The following is a 19,408-nucleotide window of genomic DNA, read 5'->3' as shown; positions in this document are numbered from 1 at the left end:
TGAACAACAGCACTCAGAAGAACGAGACTCATCACTATGGGTGCGACTTGTGTCTTTCAACATGATTCTAATAAGGGGCTAAAGAATGGTGTGAACCTGGTTTTTCAGCTCTGAAACGAGTTCGTGTCCAGAAATCGTCCAAGAAGTTGTTAGCCATCGGCGTTTTGGGATGCGAAACGAATTTTGTTTGTAAATTACTTGCAAACGGGTAAAACAATACATCCTGACCTGTTCGACCAGCTGAACGAAACAATTCGGAAAAAAGATCCAGTTTGCGAAAGAAAAAAATTATTTTTGATCACGACAATGCACCGTGTCACAAGAGCATTTTGGCAATGACTAAAATCCATGAATTAAAGTACGAATTGTTGGCGCATCCACCGTATTCACCAAATTTGGCATCTACCGACTTTCATCTGTTTCAAGATCTAAAAAAGGCATGCGTGGAAAGCGGTTTTCATCAAATGGTGAGGTCCTAACAGCTGTGGCAGCGTATTTTGCAGCCCTTCTAGATTCTCACTTCAGGAATGGAATAGATAAATTGGAACCTCCTTGGAACAAGTGTATTGAGGTTCAAAGAAACTATACTGAATAATAGAGTGTACGAGTATTTCAAACCATTAAATTATATTTTTCTCAACGAACCGCAAAATTTATTGGACAATCTTGTACTTAGTGCTTACACCCTTTATTGGCTATACGAGTACTTGTAGAATGTACGCAGTCTAGTCCACAATAGGTGTACAAATATGCTAGTTTTTTTTTTAGCCGGAGCCAAACATCTACTCATAATAAGAAATATTATAATAAACTCTTAACGTTCTTAAAGTTTTGAACAAATACTGTACGACAAAAAACAAATGAGTAGAAATAATTTTTTTTATACCGCATCATCCCGAATGCAATTTGTTTTTCGACTCCTAAAAGTAATTCACAACCACCATTCTCGCACCTCTCAGACAAATTTAGACTCAGCACACAATTAAATAAATTTGAATTTCGATGAAACTAATAATCAGTCATGTCGTATACTTAACTTATATGCTTTCGCTGGCGAAAAAGCTCTTAGCCATGTCGAAGCTTTTCAGGAAATAGCACAGACTGCCACCCCAAACTCAGCAAGCGCCCAACATTAAGCATAAAAGTCGTAGTAAAGACATTCAAATTCTCGGTGAATGCAGTGGTAAAATAAGAAGCTTTACCAAAAGATGTTGCCTTTGATGGGTTTTAACTAATATGCATTAGAAATAAAATTAAAAATGAGCGCTTAAATGTAGATAATATTTTAAAAGCTTGATTTTACTTCTTATTACCTTTTATTATTTAGGATTTTACTTAAAACCCGAAATTAAATTATTATATTCTAGCAATTTTTGCTGGAAGTATTTCATTACTTCACCACAGCCAACTACTCAGCTTTAGAGAATAGTTGTGTAAATAACAAAAAGAAACAACATTGTTCGCCATGAAACACGAAACGCTAGTAGGCACCCGAAGTAACAACCCCTACGTCTGGCTTGTACACACCAACAATAATAGCAAGTGCAACCAACACAGGCAGCCGCTCTTTTGTGTCATTGTTACTACATAAAAAGTACAATAAAAACAGCTGCCAACATCAACAACTACAATGACGGCAGCAGTGCAGACATTTTGCAGAGCCTTTACTATCGTTTCGTTCAGAGTGGTGTGCTAAGCGGGTGAAAGGGTGGTAGGGTCACTGCGGGTGCCACTATAGCCAGTCAGCCAGCTAGCAAGCGCGAGTCCACCGTCCACGGTCCGAATTGAGTTAAATTGAGACGAAAGCTTCAATTCGTCGTAAATTTTCCGGCATAACAGACGCGAAATTTTGCACAACGCAGTACGTAAAGCAAACGGATATTTGAAAAACTTTGCAACAAACAGTGAAAAGACAAAAAGAAGGTCCCTTATCATAAGTGTGTACTTGTGTGAGGTTCTTCTTCCCTTTTTGTTTTCTTTTCTCCTTTGGCAAGCGCTTGTAATTGATTTTTATGTGTTGTGGCATTTAAACTAATGAAAAAATCTAACACAGAACAGCAAAACAAAACAAAAAAAAAAACAAAAGCAAAACTAAGTGGCACCTGTATTGATCGGGCAGTGAAAAATCTAAACAATCATGGCAGTATATTCATAATAAATAGTGGTCGAATAGTGTAATGTGGCGTTTAAAAAGCGCATTCATCAATTGCATACAATCGCAAAAAGCAAAAGCGTCACTCAATTGCCGAAAAATTGAAATTGAATAGTTTCGAGTTGATATACAGATACATTTTTCCTACGTATCTAACACTACATATTTTATTGTAATGTACAACTATGTAAGTATGTATGTAAATATACTTGCATACAAATGTAGTGCTACATGAGACACTCTCGCTGAGGCGCTCTCGTTGGGGTAGCGGTGTTGTTGGTGTCATATGTCTCCTCGTAAACACGGTACTCCGCTCATCACCTTTGCGCCTAGCTGCCCACTACATTTGCATTCGCATATCGGATACACATTTGAGCTGCCGCCATTCACTCGGCCAATGCTGCTTTCGCCCCCGCCGCAACCTCACACCGATATTAATGAATGTGGCTATAAAAATCGTAGTAAAATAACTTGAGGTCTGCTCGAAAAAAGCCTTGAACGTACGCATGCACGAAGTAACGGTATAGATATATCTATGCAAACGCAAATGCGTAATTGTTCGGGTAATTTAATATGCCGGCTTTTTTCCAAGAGCACACGCAAGAAGAGATAAACAAAGTGCAAATCAATTAGAATAAAAATACATGTATGTGTTTGACCTGCGGTTTATTGGGGCACATCATTTGATTCTGATTAAATATTTCGATATAATGGTTAGCAGCAATTACATTTAATGAACATTTTGATTTTTTTTTTTTTGCCTACTCGAAGAAATTATTTATATTTGGTTAGGAAAGATTGATCTCAGATTGGATAGAAATTGTAAGTAGAGCAAGGAAATGATCATCGGAAATGTGTGGTAAATATACAGAATCGTCGAATTTAATGACTTTATTGCGTGCGGTTGCGTATTATAAAGGGTGGTTAAGCTTCAAGAACCGGTGTTGATTTTGAATAAAATAGAATGTTTTAGGAAATTATTGTCATTTCTCTTTATTATGATTATATTGGTATAACTCAATTACGTATGGACCAAAATATCGGCCAAATGGCCGCCACGGCCTCGGCGACACACCTCCATCCAATGGTCGAAATTTTCGATGACGCTGAGGCATAATTGAGGCTCTATGCCGTTAATGTGCCGAATTATCTCATGCTTTAGCTCTTAAATTGTTGCTGGCTTATCGACGTACACCTTTTCTTTCAAATAATCCCAAAGAAAGAAGTCCAATGGGGTCGAATCCCATGATCTTGGCGGCCAATTGACATCGTCGTGACGTGAGATTATTCGGCCATCAAATTTTTCACGCAAAAGAGACATTGTTTCGTTAGCTGTGTGACAAGTGGCACCGTCCTGTTGAACCCAAATATCGCCCACATCCATATCTTCTAATTCGGGCCATAAAAACTTCGTTATCATCTCACGATAGCGAACACTATTCACAGTAACTGCCTGATCGGCCTCATTTTGGAAAAAATACTGCCCAATGATGCCGCCGGCCCATAAACCACACCAAGCAGTCCCTTTTTGTGGGTGCATCGGTTTTTCGGCAATCACTCTTGGATTACCATTCGCTCAAATGTGGCAATTCTGCTTATTGACGAATTCACTGAGGTGAAAATGTGCCTCATCACTGAAGATGATTTTCTTCACGAAGTGCGCGATATGCATTTTGATTCGCCCCTTTTCATAATAAGCCTGAATAACTTTAACGCGTTACTCGATTATGTATCTTTCTATGGTCAAATTGAGTTAGTCTGAAATTGAAAAATGTCAAATGAAATGTAGAAAAAAACTTGACGTTTAGTTGTGGTTTACATTTAATATCGGCCCTTAAAATTTAACCACCCTTTAATAGTACTGTGTTCAGATATACAAATACCAAAATGCTTAGCATGATAAGCGAAATTTGTTCAATCATGTATTACTGTTCATTCGAACACGCCACTACTGTAATGTAGTACGTAGTGGCAACCTTAACCGAATGGCAACCTCATAAAAAATATCTGCCGTTCAGGGTCGTCTTAAAACTAAAGACTTCATAAAAATTGTTGAAATTAAATGTTTCTCTAAATATATATTAATATATAAAATATACTGCATATTATCAGCCCGAAATAGTTGACGTAGAATAGGTGACATGTCACTTAAAATGAATATAGAAATGTCCAGGCCGAATCTACACAAGATGGTGTTGTGTCAACTTCTTATTGGTGCTTGGTTGTCAGAGTCTTATTTTCCTCCGCGTGCTTTAACTGAAACTTGGCAATAGCCTACCAAATTGTTGTATTTGTAGATTTAATAACTTTTTGTAATGTAATGTATTTTTGCTCATTTTTTTTTTAATAAATTTCATTTAATAACAAAAACGACTTTCAGGTAATTGGTAGCAAAAAAACCTCTTCACCGGTTTATTTTCAGTTCAGCCAGTGGTGAGTTCCACTGTTCCAAATCAAAGATTTGAAAACTGCAAATTAGATACATTCTTCAACACATCGTCGATCAAGGTGAAAATTCGAAACAGGTGGCCACAAGAAGTGTTGTCTTTATAGAGCCAATACAGCATCGAATGCACCATCAAAGTAGGGATTCCAATGATTCCGTTCTAATGATGGGTCTACTATCGAAAATGCTGATAAAATCATAGAAGTCATATAGTGTGGGGCAGCAACGTAGCTCTTATTTTATTGTCCAGGAATTGAAGATTGTCGGAAAACTGTTTTGCGCCATTAGCTAAAGGTCACTCTGAGCTAAATCAAGAAAATAAGGTGGTTGTGGATTTATATGGGTAGAGAATTCAAGCAAGCAAACTTTAGTACGAGAAAGAGAAAACCAGTAGATGTCAACCCTTAGCACTTAGAAGTAGAAACCTTCCATGAAAGTGTAATCTTTTCTAAACAAGAATTTGACACGGAGACCCACACACACATATAGCTGAAGATAAACCGGGGGTTCGAAGTTTTTTTGATAGTGTCGGAAAATATATAGCAAACCTAAGGTTATCGGTGCTTCATCAGACTAATTATCATGCTTGTGAGGGTCATATGATAACCATATAAAGTTTCGATGTTTCAATGTTGGCTACATTCCTATGAATTATGGCACGACGACAGAACTTCGACAGTTGCAAGGTAATATCTTATGTGTGGAGTACTTGTGACAGAAGTAGTCTTTGGCAGGAAACTCAGTGTCAGATTGCTTTCTAAAGAACAATGGAGAATTCCAGAATCTGTTTCCGGAGGTGTAGCAAAAAATTTCTTCAACAAGGAATCCAATACTGAAAACGTTACTGGACGGAAAATGGAAATTTCATATTATTCTACGTACTGGGCCAAAGTAATATTCGACAGGGAAAACGAGGCCAGTTTCTTCTTCTTCTTTATTGACGCGATAACCGCTTACGCGATTTTGGCCGAGCTTAACAAAGCGCGCCAGTCGTCTCTTTCTCGTGCTAACCGGCGCCAATTGGACACACCAAGTGAAGCCGGGTCCTTCTCCACTTGATCTTTCCAACGCAGAGGAGGCCTTCCTCTTCCTCTGCTACCACCAGCTGGTACCGCATCGAATACTTTCAAAGCCGGAGCGTTTGTATCCATTCGGACGACCCAGCCAACGTAGACGCTGAATCTTTATTCGCTGCGCTATGTCTATGCCGTCGTAAAGCTCATACAGCTCATCGTTCCATCTCCTGCGATATTCGCCGTTGCCAACATGCAACGGTCCAAAAATCTTCCGCAGAATCTTTCTCTCAAACACTCCAAGCGTCGCTTCATCTGATGTTCTCATCGTCCACGCTTCTGCGTCATACGTTACGACAAGCATGATAAAGTCTTGTAGAGCGTTAGTTTTGTTCGTCGAGAGAGGACTAAACTACTCAGTTGCCTACTTAGTCCAAAGTAGCACTTGTTGGCAAGAGAAATTCTATGTTGAATTTCAACGATGCCAGTTTATCTCTAGAGAATAGAAAATGAATAGATTCCCTTTGGGAGATTTGTCCAAAAATATCTTTGCGAATAGCTCAAAGACCGAAACCGGAACTGAGAGAAACTGCAGATTTTCTTTACCACTCGGTATTGTGCCTACAATTTTTCGATCAGAGGTGATGGCAATATTGAGATCAACGAAATAGATCATTGATAGAAGGTGAGTCTGCAGTGGCAGCCACTCTGCCTAAAAAATTATAGAAACGCTCGTATGTCCTGAAAAATTATGCAGGAATGCAAGTTGAGGTTAACTCCATCTTGAATAGGAGCAAACAACTCCAGAGTACTGTGATATTCAAGGTAAGAGCTGAGGAATTGGCGAACTGGTTTGCAGTTCACTTGAATGGCAATCGAGTGAACTATCCGACCAGGTTTTGCAAAAACTGTCAAGTGAATTCCAGATCTCAAAAGACACAGGCACCGTTGATAAAGCCTCCACACTTCCGTCATAATTATGTTTGCCGTAAGAAGACCAAATGAGATGATAAACAATCGCCGAATCAGACGACTATGGCTACCATAGGAATCAGTGACGACTCAATATGTCGGGTGGGGGATGAGATTTCAAAGCACTTTCTCTGTTTTGGCCAACTAAACAGGCGCATTTTTAGATCTAATGAATTAAGAAGGGATCAAATATATTCTCTATCATTCAGATTCATCAAGGGGTTGAGAAAGTTTGAAGAGGAGTTTTCCGAGAAATATTCCTTCCTCTCTCCGTGTTTTGCCCATTTTCTTTCTTTATAGACCATCAGTATACTTGGCGATTTGGATAATCATTAATGCTAATGTTGAGTAGGCCGGGAGTCAACTCCATACGTTGATTCATACGGTATTAATTTTTTTCTTTTGCCTCGAATTATTTTTATGGAAATGACTTTTGCGTTGTACTTGACATATACAGCGTCCTAACTCTCATATTATTATTATTTTATTTACTAAATGTGGCAAGCCGGCGCCGAATTGGTGTTGGTGCGTGACTACCATTCGGAATTCACAGAGAGAACGTAGGTTCGAATCTCGGTGAAACACCAAAATTAAGAAAAACATTTTTCTAATAGCGGTCGCCCCTCGGCAGGCAATGGCAAACCTCCGAGTGTATTTCTGCCATGAAAAAGCTCCTCATAAAAAATATCTACCAATCGGAGTCGGCTTGAAACTGTTCCTCCATTTGTGGAACAACATCAAGACGCACACCACAAATAGGAGGAGGAGCTCGGCCAAACACCCAAAAAGGGTGTACGCGCCAATTATACATATATATAAATTTGACAAGATAGCTCAAAACTCAAAACTGGAAGATATTATCATTTTTGCAAATAAAGGGAAATATCAAATTTGCTTCGACATGTGTGAAAGAATTAGATACAAAATACACGTCAGCAAGGCATGATTTGCTATACTTCTCAGGAACGAGTAATCATTGCTTCGATTCATTAGAACAAAATGAGATGCCACCAGATCTAACAGGTTCCAGAAAAACTGTTCTTCTAAAAAATATCCCTGCAGTGCCTGAATATGCCACAGACGGCCCCGGTGTATCGACGAGGCGATGTGCCACCCTATTGAGCATCAAACGGTACCGATGGGTCCAAGAATGAAATAGGGTCTGGAGCCGAATGGTACTTAAACGATAGTAATAAGTATCACTATGCTATGGGGTATATGGCACCTCTTTCCAAACGGAAATTTTTGCCATCCTGAAAGAAGCTAAATGAATAATCGAGAAGAGATGGAGCGGGAAACAAATGGGAGTTTTCAGTGACAGTCAGGCTACACTGAGGGCCCTGGAGAACGCGAAGCAAACCTCAAAGATTGTTCAAGAATGTAAGAAGAGGCTCAATTCTGTCCCAAGACAAAACAAGCTTGTACTTATATGGGTTCCAGGACACTCCGGTATTCAAGGAAACGAAATTGCCGATGAATTGACCAACCGTGGATTAGCGGTTGCCCCACAAAGGCCAGAGCCAATAATCGGAATCAGTTCCGCAGGAATCATGAATTGGATCAGCAATTATGTAGGCAATCTATATAAAGAGCGATGGTCCGGTCTAGAACGCTGCAGAACTGCAAAGTGTTTTCTGACAAGTCCGAACAGAAAACTATCAAATTTTCTACTAAAACTTGGAAGGAAAGACGTTCGGTTTCTGGTCGGTATTATTACAGGACACAACATATGACCACCATGGGAATCATTGAGGATCCAATGTGCTTGTCTTGCTTGGAGGAGGCGGATAACACTGAGCACTTCTTCTGTGAGTGTCCTGCCTTTGCTAGAGCAAGACTACGAGTTTTGGGTTCTGATGTCGGGAGAATGAGTAATATTCCTTCTCTAAAACTGGAGGATATTTACAGATTTGCCAAAGAATCTGGAAAATTCTCACAAGTCGAACTATCTCTATCTCTGTCCCTATTCTTTCCTATCTCTTTCTCTGATACTTTTCTCCTTCCCTCCTTCTAGCTCTAAATACAATGGGCTTTTTAGCCTGAGTGTTTTAGGAGCCACCAAATCTCTTGGCGCTCCTTGGCTCGACCTATTCAAATTTCAAGTTCTTACCTTTTCCGCTTTTCTATCTCACCGGCCGTACAAATGCGCATACAAACGTACAAAAATATAGAAAGCTTCATAGGCTAATAAATATATTTATTTACTATACCTTTTCCAAAAATGAGATCATTGGTTTATAAAAGTTTGTTTACTACAGCCATAATCATCATCATTATGATTCACTAAGCGTCTACACATTATACATTTTTTTTTTCTATTCAACCAACTTTCCACACATATCGTAGCCTCAATGGATGAGCGATTAGACGTAGAACGGCAGAACAAACAACGATCAGGGGTAGGGTAACGCAAGCGGTAATTGTCTCCAATAGCAAACAGCGACTTAAAGTGTGGTCCAACTAGAGAATTTCATAAACGAACAACCGGACTTCAGCGCACAACTTCATTTCACACTAAAAATAGATAGCAAAAAAACAAGCGAACGCGAGCTGCATTTTAAATAGCTGCTGCGCCCAGTAGCCGTGCCAGTAATGGCCAATAAATTTGACTTACTTGCACACTTGTCACATAAGAATGGGAAGACGGGCATACTTTTTTATAAATCTATCAACTCATATAGAAACTATGCTGATAAATGGCGATGTGATAACAATCTCCGCCAACCGTAGCATGCCGCAGTTGGTGCTGCAGTGCGACTGTTGTGGTATTTTTATCCGCTATGCGACGATAATTTCTGCAACCGCACGTAGAAAAACCTGAAATGGCATAATTGAAAATTGTCCAATAAAGTGACGCAGGAGAGTACATAGACGGCAGAGAGCAGTGATTCCACTAGTCGCATTGACCGCAGACCGGACAAGACTAGGAGTCAGTGTGAAGAGTAAAGAGTAGACGAAGTGAGGCGCGCCATTGTTGTGCGTTGATAAATGATAAAAGTTCGTCTGTGGCACACAGGTACACACACACACACACACATACATAGACAGCCAGGCACCGGCACAGAGCTGCAAGTTTTTTCGGTTACACAATTTCGCAAAAGGCATAATCATGAATAATGAGCGCTTTGCCACCGCTACCAACACCACCTTCGTCGTAGCCGCAGCCGCATAGACAAACTTATACTCGTACTTACTTAAACATGCACGTATTGGAGCGCACGTCAGCCGCCAAAGCCAAACGCCAACCGCCAGCCACCAGCCACTGGCCGCATCAATGACAGTAAAGCAGCAGCGCGGACAGTACAAATCGAGAATTTGCTGAACGCGGACGAAATCTGACGGTGGACGCAAAAATTGTGAAAACGGTGATTAACTGTATTGAAGTGGAAGTGCAGGAAGCAGAAGTAGAAGAAGAAGAAGAAGAAGTAGCAGTAGGAAAAAGAAGCAGTGCAAATAGAATTCAATTGAACATTTAAATTGGTTGTTGAATTGTGAAAGGCGAATTCAAATTAAAATTAAAATTGGGTGTAATTGATGTAAAAAGGCGCAACACCACGTTCGTTGAACGGTCAGTCCTTTTAGGTATGCGGGAGTGGGGAATATATAATATGTATGTATGTGTGTGAGTACATATACACAAGTATGTATGTGCTTGCACTTGCAAGTGGCAAGTGCAGATCGCGTAAGTCGAGAAGGGTGAAGGGTGAAGGGCAAAGAATTGATTTGATTATGATGGTCGTTGTGTGCAGTGAGCGAGCAGGCATTGATTTTTGTGGCGACTTGCTGTACATGGGATTCGCGGAAATATATATAACGCAATATCGGTACGGGTGGCCCAATCAATTGCGTTTAAAGTGAAAGTAATGGCACATAAATATAATTAATTGCGGAAAAAGTGAGCGATGAAACAATTAAATTGGAAAAAATTTCGCATATGCAAATTTAATATCAAATCGCTGAAATCACATGCTTTGCCATGGGGCACACCATACTTGCTGCAGCGATTCTTTCTTTTTTTTCAAAATATTTACGCAGTTTATTTCTTTGTGGCATCATCTTCAATTTAAATTCATTTAATTTATCGTTGTTCCGCTATAATCAACAACAAGCACTAGCAGCAAATACACAAACCTAACTAAATAACAAAAAACAGAAAATTAAAAAAAAAAACAGACTACTTTGGTGCAGAAACTAAATGTACATACAGTGGCGGTCAAATTAGTAACAGTCAAGTTTTGAGTAATTATCCTTTTTATAAAACTTTTTTTTTAATTTTTTTATAAAAATATTTATATTGATAAAGACTGAAAAATTTTTCCGCTTATGAGAAAAGTGTAAAAAATGTAATTATTTGCATGGAATGGTTAACATTTTATGGGATTTTCCGCTGTTTTGGAGTTATGTGGTCAAGAAAAAAAATTTTTTTTGAATTCTTAAGCATTTATGGTATGTACTCAAAAAGTGCCCACTTGTGGGAGGTGTCCGTAAAGCAGGCTACACTGTAGTTCATTTTAATGTGAATGAAGCAATGTGTGTTAAGCACTGACGGCAGGCGTATTAAGTCAAAGCAAATTTGTCAAAAGCTTGTTTACACTACCTTAACCCTTAAATGAGCATTGAAACATAAGGCCCAACAAAAATCCGCATAAGTTTTTAGCTCAATTTGAATAAATTATTAAATAAATTTGAATTTTTAATTAATTAAAATTTTTACTTATCGCTGAATTTGAATTTTTTTATTTATTAAAATTATTAAATACATTTAAATGTTTTTATTAATTCAAATTATTAAATAAATTTGAATTTTCTATTTATTAATGTTTTTATATATGGCTGGGACTTAAGTTTCTTATACAAATACTAAATACGAAATATAATTATACATTAAACAGTTTTTTTTTTTCCTCATTAAAAGTAAATTTTGGCTTTCGCTTATACGAGTTTATTATAGTCGTAAATATAAAATAAAGGGTTTTTAATAAGAGGTGTTATTTTGATATTCAAAGAAAAATGCCGTGGATGTTTATTTCATTATAAAGAGGAAGGTATGGCCGTTAATAGTGGAAAATAACATCAGGCAAATGACCACCACGACCACGCTTACGGGACAATATCCTTTTCATGAAATTTTCCATAACCGAATTGCAAAATGGCTGCCCTATCTCCTCAATAGCCTCACGAATTCCAGATCAATACCATCTAATTCCGGCCTTAAAAAATCGTTAATCATCTCTCGATAGCGCAATCCATTCACCTGTAACACCTGTTATTGGAAAATCCTTTATTTGATCTTTTTATTCCTGTATAGAACATAGGTATTCACTTAAATCTGGAAATTGTTTTAATTTCTCCATTGACTAAACTAAAACTTTTTTCTAAAAATACAATTTTTGTTAAAAATTCTGATTTTAATTTTTTAATCCAGTTCTGACTAATTGGTCGGCCCATATCCATGTAGCTCAATTTGAAATTTCATTGCCTTCAAGTGAACACATCAGTGTAGGGGCTTCTCGTCCAAAGCTCTATTTTCTGTTTTTATTGATAGGAGATTTTTACGTGACGGGTCCCAAACCCAGCGCACAACCAAATATCCTGGATTATTTCGCCTTCTCACATTAGCTCGCTCTCGAACAGATGTTCGGAAGCTACCCACAGGGTACTAGGACGAAGCCCGAAAGTTGTAAGCTCCTTGAACTATATGCAGGAGAAACGTTCTGGGCATACCCAATTGAATGGCGCTAAGGTACTTTCACCACATTTATGGACTACTACGTATGGAACCATCCCGAACGAGGACAAAACGAAGTATATTTTGTCATCAAACAAACAGTCGGCGTACTTGCGTATCGGCACACACGTCACTGTTGACAGTTTTGATTTCAAGGTTGTAAAAGACTTCGTTTATTTAAGAACCAGCATGAACACCCATAACAATGTCAGCTTTGAAATTCAACGGAGAACCTTTCTTGCCAACAACTGCTACTTTGGACTAAGTAGGCAATTGAGTAGTCCAAAGTAGTAGTCCTCTCTCGACCAACACAACTAATATGATACTTTATAAGGCTCTCATCATGCCCGTCCTAAAGTATGGGGCAGAAGCTTGGACGATGAAAATATCCAATCAGGCGTCCCTTGGAGTATTTGAGAGAAAGATTCTGCAGAAGATTTTTGGACCTTTGCACGTTAGTGGCGGCGAGTACCGTACGCGATGGAGCAATGAGCTGCGTGAGCTTTACGCGGACATAGACATAGCGCAGCGAATAAAGATTGAGCGGCTTCGTTGGCTGGCTCAACATATGACACACGATTTGCTTTCAGTTCTATTTAAAATTTTTTATTCACACAATTTTTTTTCATTTGATCCTTTCGGAGCTGCATTCGATTGCGTTTTTTTTTCACAGAATAAAATTACAAGTTTGAAAATTAAAGTTAAATATTTGTAATGCGCCAAAAAACATATAAGGGTTGAAGGATTTGCAAAATTTACATGACAAATCTGCTGTCAGAACTTAACACAATTTTTCATCCACTTAAGTTCATACCACAAAAAAAGCAAATAACCCAAAATTTCAAGCTGTATCCGAATTTAAAATTTTTAGAAAAATTCTAGATATGCAGTTGTATGGTGCATTTGCATCTGATGAAATTATGCAAGTTTAAAATGGCTGAAAATTCCAATTAATTTAAACAAATCTTTTTTTTACGATGTTTTGCGCTTTCTTCCATATAAAAACTTAGAGTATTCGTTATATAGAAGAAATTGCTTAACGCCGTCTGCAAAATAATTATCAAAAATTAACACATATTCAACGTTTTGAGTGCGCTACAGAACTGCTTGCCCAGAATTTTTAGGAAAAATTAAGTTTTTAAAAAGTTCTGTCCAAAAAGTTTGAAGTTTGGATGACAAATTCTATTTTTATATATGATTTTTATTTTTATATTCTAACAAAAACATTTTTTAAATCTTCCTTAAAATTTAAGGCTGAGAGCTATATAGTCTTTATCTACTATAACTATACTTTTTTAAAAATATTGTAATAAAATCAGTTGAGAAAAATACAAAATAGTCAAAACTTTGCAATACTCAGCCGGTGCTATTATTTTGGCCGCCACTGGGCATACGAATGGATATTTGCCTACAACTACAAACATCGTCGCACATGTCAGTCAATCTACGCTACCTATGTAGAAATCTAACTGAATTCAACACAAACAGCTTCAAACATATGTTCATGTATGTACTCGAGTGTGTGCATGTGTGCATGTGGATAAAAACACATTCATCATCAAATCGCCGACATGACCTGCGTTGCGCTGGCCTAACTGCCCCCAAACAGCCTTGTGTGCGATCAAATTTAAGTGGACGCTCAACCATTCTGCACTGCTTTACATTCGTCTCAGTGGCGTCCGCCCTCACCCCACATTTTCTAATCCAGCTTTGTACGCTGTGTGTATTTGTTTATCTGTTTATCTTTTAAAGTGTTTTGCTTTTATTTCATTTACTATTCTATTTTATTTGCCTCGCTTGCATTTTGCTCCATGTTTTTGTAGTTTTTAAGTTTTTTGCGTATCTTTCTTGACTTCAACTGCTAATTATGTGTGTGTGCTGGGGTTTTGTCTAGCCAGTGCACAGACAAATGGTCAACAATGCAAATTGTTATTTTTTCTGCATTGGGCCGTACATCCTTTGTTAACTGTTTGGTAGAGCTGCTCCTCCAATATTTGGAGTGTGTGTTTTCTGATTGTTCTCTAAGCGGAGGATCCTACAAAGTATGGTTATACTCGCGTGTATGTAGCATAGGATGCATAATCGATCATTGCATAAATCGACCAGATAATTCACCAGAACGATAGTCGTACCGACGAAGTCCAATCAATTCATTGACGATTTGCTGTAATATTGCACACAAATCGTTCCATAGAGTTCCATATAAAATGCTAGATTATCCTTCTTCTTATGAATTTGGCAGAGCACATTTCAATTCCTACCCGCGCAAATTCTTACGAAGATCAACTTTATTTTGCGTACGAAGAAATCCACTTTATTTTACGCCCAATAATAGTAAAATAATGATGAAAATATTCTTCTTTGAAGTCACTTCAATGCCGCTTTCGCTAGAACCAATTTTTAACGCACTGTTGCTACTCAGAAGTGAATACTTCCAAAACGAGCTGTTTCAAGACTTCAACAGTTTCAACAGGCATTAAAAAATGTTAACCTCGCATTTTATTTTTGATAATCGGGAGTCAGGCCTGTAAGGGAGATGACCCATTAATTCCAAGATTTGTCTTCTGTGCTTAGTTTTCCTTAATTATCGGAAAACTTCTGGCAAATAAGTGGTTGTGTACCACTCGGAATAGACTTTTTTAGGTTTCTCTAGTGGTATAGGTGAGCACTGATCAGATTATCAGATAAACCGGCGACCAATTGCTTTCTGATGCTTCTTAAGCGAACAACTGTTATTACATTCAGCTCGTTTTGGGGCACTCATACTGTCGATTGCTGTTTAGTTGCTGGCTCATATGCATAGATGCAAGACTCGTTTCCTGATGCGATGTCATACCCGACTAGAATTACAGTGAGGCATGCCAAAGAATCAGTTAGTATTACCTTACCAGGCCCACGTTAGGCAAGGCAAAGATTGGCATGCCAGAACAATGCCAAATTTGGTTGTGATCACGAAAATCTGTGGCAGTGTCTCACTTAGGCATAAATTGGAATCCCTAACTGATTTGTAGAAAGGCATCCGGAGTATTACCGAAGTTCGGTTTTTCGAACCTGCGCCTAATGAGGCAGATGTGAGGCGATAACTTTCGGGGCTTGGGCCTAGTTTGGCTGCCTTATGAGGTGCAAATTTGGAATGCGGTCTTCCTTATTTGCACCTAATCACCGCCTTACCAAATTTTCTAGTCGGGTAGATGTGCTTTAAGCCACCGCGGCTGACTTGCAGGTATTCTGGCCCACTCGCGGACAATGACTTTTTTCAGCACTTTGACACTGGTGAATCTTTTAGTTCGGACCTTGCTTTCCGAAATGGCCCAAAGAGCATAATCTATTGGATTCGCGTCTAGTGAATTTGAACGTTATGAAGTGTGTGAACGTTATGAAGTTCGGAACGATGCCGAATCCTGTTGAAACATACATGGGCTTCCACTTAAATATTTGTCTGTCCACGGCTTCAAAGCATCCCCAGAATACTTTTCCGATAACATTTCGCATTTACCTTGACGCCAGGCTCGATGAAAACGATTGGAGTGCGGGTACAGTTGCCCAAACCATTACCTGTGGCAGGTTCTGCCTCCTAGTGGCCAATCCATGACTCAAAGTCTCGTATGAACGGTCGGTCAAATAAACCCTATCGCTTTGGGAGTTTACGACCTGCTCGATTTGTAAAATTTTCTCGTCAGAAAACACAATGTTCGGAAATTGACCGCTTTCGGCCAAGCGAAGCAACTCCTTCACTCTCTCAAGTCTGATTTGTTACTGCTTTGGTGTGAGATCATGCGCCTTTTGGATATAGTAAGACTTGACTTTGAGTTCATTTTTCAGTATGCGCTCATTTACACAAGTATTACAAAGGTGCAAAATGTAAAAGGTACATATGTCCGTATTCCGCGGAGAAGCTGAGGCATGCAGCTGAAAACGTTTCTCATAAAAATTTTACTCCTATGACCGTTCAGAGGCCACATGAAACTGTAAGTCCTTCATTTGTGAGAACAGCAAAAATGGCAGTCTTCACCTAAGCACCTTTCAATGGTTTACGCGCCAATCTTCTTTCTTTGCACCAATCTTCTGTGTTAGGGGTTTGGCTGAACTTCAACTTCAATTTATGGTGTGTTTATTGATATTGTCCAACAAATGAGCAGAACTCGCAATTTTATGCCCCCGGCGATTGCCAAATACATAGTTGTTATGAGGAACTTTTTCATTTCAGAAATACATTTATTGGTGTCTGATATCAAAGGGAAAGTATTTTCTATTTAGGGGGGACCTATTGTATTTTCTTTCCCTATTCTTTTTTTAGCTGAAATTTGAAAATACGAATTTGTTGTATAAAATCGATGTAAATGTAATAGTTTTATCGATGTAATATAGATTAACCTTGTATAGATTAGGCCTGGTAAATGTATTATTATTCTTACATTATCGAAAAATATTGTACTCGAGCGATTCCATATCAAATGATCCAATTGGCGTGATAAAAATTGGCTTACTTAGAGGTTTGAGTATAAAAAGAAGTAAACTGAAAAATAGTTTCCAGAAATATTTTATAATTTGATTATTGTTTTAAGTAAAATACTATCGGTTTTGTTAAAAAAAATATAGAATTTTTTAGAATAAAACATATTTAAAAAAAATAGTTCGGAAAAAAAAAATATTTTTTGAAGAGAATATATTTTTCATCTTATTTGAATAGCACCTATGTCAGATTTATTTCTTATCGCTTTTATAGTACCTTACACTATACATAGTAGAGAGGTAGGCAGGTAGATGAAATGGTTGAAGTACCAGACTGGCACCCCCAAGTAGCACTAAAGCGCCGTTTTGATACCATTGTGAGGCCTTCAACGGGCAGATAACTACAGCCAACCAGAGCTTTTGATGTAATGGAGCAGCTTGATGGGATTTAGGTGAGCGCACTGCCCCAGGCTGTCGAAGAAAGTAGCACCCAGTGACTTTCTTAATCGTTTGGCTGCCAAACCCGGGCATTTACAGAGAAAGTGCTCCACACTCTCCTTCTCTGAAAGGTTCTTACAGCTTCTGCAATTTAGATGGTAAATCTATAATAGCTTTTCTGCTTCTTCTCTCCTCAGTAATCCCGTCATATTTCATAATGGTATTCCTTTAACTTTTCGAGTTATATGCAAATACGTACAGCAATTTAATGAAAAACGCCACTCTAACGAAGTACCAGCACACGTACTCGTATATAAAGCCCGCTTGCAAATGTATTTTTCAATTTTTTTTCGCTTTACTTACTTATTTATTGTACTCAAGTGCACAAATAAACCAGTTTTTAGAATAATTGACGGCAATGTTCAAAATTCTTGGATAATTTGATATGGAGCCGCTCACTTGTCAAAAATACCTTTTGCAACCAAAGTTCGTAATCACATGGCTTTTGGTATCGTTTGATCGTGATTTGAAAATTAATGAAATCAAATACCAATCATAGTGCCAGTGCAATGCCGACGCCATTAGTTCAATTGGTTTTAAGTCGTCTTATTTAAAATTGCGATAACTGTAATGCGAACCTTTGAGGTGTATTAGTATAAAGCAGTTTATTCTGAGGTTTATATTTCCGCAAAAGACAAAATCTCTGTTCGCTTGTTACGCAAAGACTTTCATCAAAATATGGTGAAGTGATTTAGTTTCACTGAAGTAATTTAATTTTTACAACTACTGAAGCTTTCTACGTATAATGGAAAATATTTCTTGTATATTGGTTTTGTCTAATTCCAAACAAGCTGTTATAATTTTCAATCTACTCCTCTTACTACCTGGATATTTGAGTTGCTTGATATCTAAGCGATTAAATGTTTTAATGAGCACTTGCATTTTTCGCAAATTCGCTGTAATTATTATGTACGTGATTGACATAACAATACCGTTCAAATACCATTCGAATGCGACGACGACAAGTCTTACGTAATAAACAAGCATATACGTTTATGTATGTATGTATGCATGTTTTTATGTTTGTACTCTACCATACGTATATACTGATATTTGCTGTAAGGCTTCATACTGGTTAGAGAGTAAATAGAATGGGACCAGTGAGTCTATTAGACCAAAATAACCAATTAGATGTTTGTGAGAAGCAAATAATCTTCTCTTATTAAAAATGAAAATTCCTCACACGTTAAGGATGCACGAAAGGACAATTAGACGAATGTAAGTGTTGATGAAACCAATCATCTGCTGTTTTGTCGAATATGAACTAGTTAATTAACTGGTATAACTCTGTTGCAAAGTCTGACTAGTTCGTTAGATACAAAAATGTAATACTTCTACACTTATATTGCCAGAGCACACAAAGTACATTCTCCGACATCAGAGTGCCAATATATTGCAGAAAGAAAAAGCATTCTGATAGCGAATGTACCCCAAATAACAATTACTTTGAAGCTAGTGGGATCTCGTCTTGTGTTTGGGAGTGTATATATTATTACATATATAGCAATATTTATTTATATCGCAAGGTTTCAAAAATGTACCGCAAGAAGCGATCACAAAATTATTAAATCCATTGAGCCGCCCAGGTGGGGTTGGGGAATAAGTTGATAGCGTTTCTACCGAAGACTTCTATTTAAACAAAAAACAATAATGATATCAAAAGATGGTAATCGGTCGGTACAAAGTGCGGCGTTGTCGTGAAAAAGTATGATTTGACCATGTCGATTAGGTCTTTTTAGTCGAATAGCCACATTCACGTGGTGTTGCTGGGCAATGTAGAGCTTTTTGTTGGCCGTAACATTCTTTTCGAACATTTCCCAGTACACCATGCACTCCCAGTCCCACCAAACACTTATCATGATCTTCTTTGGATGAAGATCCGGCTTAACTCCTGGCTTCATATTGATGTATAGGCACGATTTCTCATCTCCCGTGACGATTCGCTACAAAAAACTTTATTTATGACCGCGTGTTGCTCGATGGCGGGCGAGATGCTGAAGGCGACTTCCTCTGTTTCTAATTCATTGAGCTCTTGTGGCACCCAAGCTTCCAATTTTTTCGGTAAATCCCAAGGAATGAACGTGATTGAGAATTGTTTTATGATCGCAGTTCATTTTTTTGGGCCAATTCAGGACCGGTTTAGCGAC

The 19,408-nt window shown here is 38.1% G+C and overlaps 1 protein-coding gene across 8 annotated transcripts in view; it reads left to right on the top strand.

The window, feature by feature from the left end:
• The first annotated feature begins 1,744 nt into the window (after positions 1–1,744).
• LOC129247577 (uncharacterized) overlaps positions 1,745–19,408 on the top strand; it is a 34,554-nt gene continuing 16,890 nt past the window's right edge. For 2 of the 8 annotated variants that reach the window (XM_054886756.1, XM_054886750.1), the window contains exon 1: positions 9,878–10,165. The gene's annotated coding sequence lies outside the window, so the exon portion shown is untranslated. Of the gene's footprint in view, positions 1,862–1,918; positions 1,938–2,071; positions 2,340–9,875; positions 10,166–19,408 lie in introns of those variants that run through there. The other 6 variants (XM_054886755.1, XM_054886754.1, XM_054886753.1 and 3 more) reach the window with 6 other exon arrangements.

The sequence above is a fragment of the Anastrepha obliqua genome, chromosome 5 (assembly GCF_027943255.1).
Source record: "Anastrepha obliqua isolate idAnaObli1 chromosome 5, idAnaObli1_1.0, whole genome shotgun sequence".
Lineage (NCBI taxonomy): Eukaryota > Metazoa > Arthropoda > Insecta > Diptera > Tephritidae > Anastrepha > Anastrepha obliqua.
This window is presented reverse-complemented; position numbering and strand designations above follow the sequence as displayed.